Raw genomic sequence first — 6,096 nt, 5'->3', positions numbered from 1 at the left:
GCAATCATACCAAGAAACAAAGTTGAGAGAATAATACAGAATTATTATAAAATTCATTGTGTTATTCTCCTATAATTTATAGTTATAGTGAGCAGCCACAAATAGATTTATAAAATATGCTAGGATAATGTTCAGTAGAAAGACCTAGGTAAAGTACTTTACATACTTTTCATATATTCAAATTTCTTTTTTTAATTTTTATTTATTTTATTGTAAAAATACTGTACAGAGGGGTTACAATTACATGGGCAAGATAATGAGTACTGAGACCTCATAACTTCTTTCCAAGTGTACTGAAAATGTGTGAGGTTATTGCAGGGTAACTATATGCTGGTTCTTAGAACTTGTGGATAAGTGAGAGATATTAATAAATAATAGAAGAGGGTGCTGGAAAAGGTCAATATCTAAAACTTGTAAATTTCTAAGTTTAATCTTTGTAACTTAGAAACATGATAATTTTGCAAACCTTGAGAAAGCTGAATATTAAACAATCTAATATTAAAGTTATTCTTGGGAAAAATGACCTCTATCAAAATAAAATTGAGACATTAATTAGAATTATGAAAACATCTTTAATTTAAAAACAACAGAATTGATGAATTGATGGTATAAAAATTGTAAACTAAACCAGAAAACCCGACTCAGAATTTAATTACATGATATATAGCCATAATTAATCATTTTGAGGTATGTGGAAGATCAAAATGAAAAAACATACAGACATATGCATGTACACACACACACACACACACATACACACACACATACACACACACACACTTCAAAAGTAGTTGATAAGTTAAATGAAGTTATACGTTTTATTTTGGGGAGACAAAGCCAACTGAACAGAATCAGATGTAATTTAGGCACAGTTAGACATAGTTTTAAATGAAATATTCCCCAAAGTCCACTTTTACATGTTTTCTGATCTGTAAAATTAAGGTGTTACATTATTTCCTACAGTCCTGCTTAGAACTGTATTATTATATGTTGGGTAGATACAATCAGTACACTTAAATGACCTAATAGGATATAAATTAACAATACCTAGTCTAATCTCTTTTGACTGATCACATTACCAAACTACCATCTCAAGTAAAAAGTATTTTAACAAGAAAAGGTAAAAATACTTTAAAATATAGTGATGGCAAAAATACTGCAAAAAGGACACCAAAAAATTGGTGTGTGTGTGTGTGTGTGTGTGTGTGTGTGTGTGTGTGTGTGTGTTGTGACAGTATTCAAGCTGGTGTTCTAGAATTTGAGCTATACCTACACTTTTAGCTTCTTCCTAGTTAATTAGAAATAAGAATTTCTCATACTTTGGGGGCTGGGTAGGTGGCTCAGGGGTACAGTGCTTGCCTTGCATGCATGATGCCCTGGGTTCAATTCTGCAGCACCACATAAGACAAAAAAGCCAGAAGTGTTGCTGTGGCTCAAGTGGTAGAGCATTAACCTATTAACCTTGAACTGAAGACCTGAGGGACAGTGCGCAGGCCCAGAGTTCAGGCTCGATGACTGACCAAAAAAAAAAAAAAAAAAAAAGAATCTCATACTTTTATATCTGAGTTGACTTTGAACCACAATTCTCAGATCTGAGCCTCCTTAGTAACTTGGGTTACAAGTGTGAGCCACCAGTTCCTGGCTAAGCAGGATGTTGTAAAGAAAGACATAATTGATCTTGTTCATCAATCCTGTATGTGAAGAAGAGAGAATAAATGAAACAATAAAACTTTATTTTGTGTGCTTTGAACTTATAAAATTATTTTATCATGGATTCAGTTAAGTGTGATACAAGGGGATATCTTTTTGAATGACAGATGACTAATTGTTTTTATTTGACATGAAGATGTTCAAAGGAAATTCCACATCAGCATTCCAACTGAAAAAGTACTACTGGAACCACCATACACTACTATGAAAACTTTCACTAATCAAGAATTTTTTACTTATAATGATAATAATGATAATTTGTTTTGGAAGGTATTTATATTTTTATAAACCTCATGATAATATGCAAACTTCATTGTTGCTTTTTCCATGATTTATTTCACCTAAACTATTACCAGATGGCACTCACATTTGAAATTTACTATGTCCTCTCCTCATAAGGATGCACTGTGTATGCTATGTTTGGCATGCTTCTTTGTCCCAGTTCCTCCCTTAGAGTATGTTCTGAAATCTGGTAGCATCACTCATAGTATTTTCTTATTGTGACTTTCATCTTTATAATAAACACTTTTTACCATTTTTTCTCTGAAGATACCTTTGATTTCTACATTGATGACTCTTTTAAAGATACTGACTCTCAAAGTACTTTTTACCACTGATGTTTGCCACATGCATATTTTCAGTACCCTCTTGATTACCTTTCTGATGAAAACCTCTTCAATTCAGTCACCTTCTCTTTTATACTTCTGTAGGCTGCTATTTTCATTCATAGTTTTTAATTCCTTAATACATTCTTTGCTTAAAAAGTATGCATTCTTTCACTATTGTCTTTACATATTAAGAATATCATGTTTCTTTTATGCCTTCACTGAAATATGGTGTTCTAGAAGTAGCCACTCTAAGTACTTCACAAACAAACATGCAAATGTTTGCTTATGTAGCATATTATTCATGGATATTAATATAGGGAAGTATTAGTACTAATTCATTGAGCATAATAAAGATTAGTTGAGAACACATAATAATATAAAATATAGTAAGGAATGATAACAATTGTTTTCTGTCCATTCACATTATATTCCCAGAGTCATTTGTGTCATCCACATTGTCATTCTCACTAGACACATTCCTAGGGTAGCACTTGAATATAGTGTATTTTATCTATATCAGTATATCTGATAGAATTATAGAAGTCCTGCATATTGAACACACTCCATAACTATGTGATGAATTAATAAGAGAATAGTCAAGAACTGGTTGGAAGATTAGAGATTTTTACTGTTATTTTCATCTGCCTTCAAGAATATCATCCAAGTAAGCCACTTGTAGCTCATACCTGTACCACTCACTACTCAGTAGGCTGAGGTATGAGGTTTGAATTTCAAAGCCAGCCACAGTAAAAGACTTTCATCTGCAAATAACCAACAAAAGGCTGGGACTGGAAGTATGACTCAAATGGTAGAGTTCTAGCCTTCAATGAAAAAGCTAAGAGACAGTACAAGCCCCAGTAAGGGCAAAAAGAAAAAGACCCCTCAGTGAATGAATGGATCCATAAAATGTGGTATATAAACATAGTGGAACTTTACTCATTAGAAAGTATGATATTGTAGCATTTGTAAAGAAATGGTAAAATGTTAACTGAAGAAAGTCAGGCACAGTGAGTAAAAAGATGCATTTCCACTTCTATGTGCATGCTAGATTTAGCATATAACCTTATAAGTAAATATGTTGAGTGGTATGCAGGTAAATACAAATGTATTAGCTGAAATATGATAGATTGAAGAGAGAACTCAAATAATATAATTCCTCAGAAAAAAGTCAGAGATCAGCAAAATAAAACACCAGGAAGCTAACTAGAACTTGTGGTGGAGTCAAGGGAAAAAGGTGGACAAGAGAAGGATAATGCAGTCAAGAATCCAATGTATAGTTATAAAATTAAGAAGCATGAGGGAAGATATGGGAAGGAGATGGTTGAGATTGTTGAAAGGATTGACATTGATCAAGATTCATTGCTTTCAAAACCTGCTTTGGTAAATGTAAACTCCTTTGTACACTACTTAAAGATAAATAAAAAAGAAAATGATTATTAAATTGAACTTTCTTTTTTATTGTGAAAATACTGTACAGAGGAGTTACAATTACATGGGCAAGATAATGAGTACATTTCTTATCAAGCATTGTAGGCTCCTCCTTTGTTTACCGTTCCCATTCCATCCTCCCCCTGTCCGCCAACCTAACCCTCCCCCCACTATTAAAGTTCGTTTTCGAATAACGACTTGTAGGTCTCATTGTTGAAATGGGTCCACTTGTATCCCTATTTAAACGAATTGTTTTTTCCCTTCCCCTCCACAAATTATAACAACATCAAATACAGTGAAAGCAGGGGTTATACCGTTGGGGAGGGTCATACAAAGCATCAAAGAAATCATCTTATAAATGTGTTAGAAACAATCGTATGAAAGAAAAAAAAAACATTTGAATACATATCTTAGGGTTCATTTCCCTATCATCAACTTATCTGACCTTTTCTGCTTGACTCAGACATATATTAGTTATTGCAAATAAGGGAAACCATGGGACCTATGTTTCTTTAAAAATAATATGGAGCATTTCACGAATTTACATGTCATCCTTGCGCAGGGGCCATGCTAATCTCTGTACCGTTCCAATTTTAGTATATGTGCTGCCGAAGCGAGCACTTAAACTTTCACATATATATTCAGCACTCTGTCATTAGATAATTGCTTTAATATATAGGGTTGGTTGTAGCAAAAATTATTTCAATGTTTCATCTCAATTCCTCACAAAAGGTAACTCTTCAACTATTTCATAATCAAAATGAAGTTTTAGTAAACTTTGCATTTGAGTAAACCTTTGCATTTGAGCTTGTTTTACTGTCTATGTTGGTAAAAGAAATATCACAGATATATCACAATTTAATATTTAATACATAATAAGAAACCTAAATATAATTCAAATAAATTATTCTTAACAAGCATTAAAAGAGAAATAAAGATTTTCTTGTAGTAGGTGAATAAAATTAGATTTTAACAAGTAAAAGTAAATTTCATCCTTTAATATCCTGCTTAGGCAAATCCATCTATCTTCTATTAACATGTATCCATTAAGAAATTTTCTGTCTTTATCATTATCTTAAGCATAAATGTAATATAAACATGCATTTATCTTTCTTTTTCAAAAGCAATATGCAAATTTCATATTTAGATCAAAATGGATTGGATAACTGTTTTCTTTACCGATTGCTTAGTTATTAACAGCGTATACAGATATTAAGGGCCATATGGAGGGACTATTAGCCCTGAAGTCATTTTTTTACTTGAATTTTCTTTTAAAGTAAAAAAGTACCCACATCCTGGTGTTTATTTGGTTAAACATTGACTCTGCTTTTCTAACAAATTGTACATTATTTGCATTCTCCATTGAATCTATTATATTTTAATTAATACATGTGTATGTACTTGCATTTCCACTAACTTATTTACTTATAAACTAAATCTACCTTCCACATAGAAGGGAAATCATGAATTCTTTGTCTTTCGGGGCCTGACATACTTTACTTAACATTAATATTTCCAGATTTTTCTATTTCTTTACAAATGGAAACAATGATGCTGTACCATTTGTAAAGAAACTGAAGTCATTTCCTGTATACAGAATGAGAATAATTTATCACTACAGTATTTTAGTTATTATAAAATATAAATCTATCATACAATTATATTACTTATTCACTTATTGTTTAATTACAAGAGGACAAAAGCAGAGGAAAATATACCAATATTTCAAAATAATTGCTTCAAATTTGTCATCAGATGTCATTAAAAGTAGCCAGTGAAAGGCGATGTCTCAATTAACCTGGTGAATATGGACAGGTCACAGAATGAGTGTATTATCAATCATCAGCATTAAAAATGTCTTTGTCATTTGATATATCTGAAGTAAAAAGAACTAACTTAATAAATTCCCTGTTCTAGACAATGATTAATTTCCAGGTTACTTTTATCCTATTAAATCATGTTGGAAAATACAATGACAATGGTACTAGAATCTGAATAACTAAACAGTTTGATTAATAGGGCATTAAGTGAGAAATCAAAAGATCTGTATAGACAAATCCTCTGACTGAAGTCATAGGTTGTAAGCAAGTCACTGCTGTTAAAATAGCTTTTATTTCCCCCTATTTGAAAGGAAGGGTGTATATTAGATTGTTTTTGAAAACAATCATATTCACTGTGAATATCCAATTATTTTCAATCTTTCTTAAAATGTATAGCTTAAATATTGCACAAGGCGTTTTATTTTGTAATCTTACTGGACCTGCCCTCTTACTGTTCATGAATTCATTTGCTGTTTAGTCATATGGTTTAGTATCATTAAGAAAAATCGTGTCAAAGCAAAGCAGTTTGA

General features: G+C 31.8%; 1 non-coding gene across 1 annotated transcript; it reads right to left on the bottom strand.

Annotated features, from left to right (window-relative positions):
* Nucleotides 1-4,263: 4,263 nt before the first annotated feature.
* On the bottom strand, nucleotides 4,264-4,367 carry LOC138840633 (U6 spliceosomal RNA). Its single transcript, XR_011376184.1, has one exon. It is a non-coding gene; the product is annotated as a U6 spliceosomal RNA (small nuclear RNA).
* Between the last annotated feature and the right edge of the window lie 1,729 nt (nucleotides 4,368-6,096).

The sequence above is a fragment of the Dipodomys merriami genome, unplaced genomic scaffold (genome assembly GCF_024711535.1).
Source record: "Dipodomys merriami isolate MVZ:Mamm:240054 unplaced genomic scaffold, mDipMer1.0.p SCAF_3, whole genome shotgun sequence".
Classification (NCBI taxonomy): domain Eukaryota; kingdom Metazoa; phylum Chordata; class Mammalia; order Rodentia; family Heteromyidae; genus Dipodomys; species Dipodomys merriami.
This window is presented reverse-complemented; position numbering and strand designations above follow the sequence as displayed.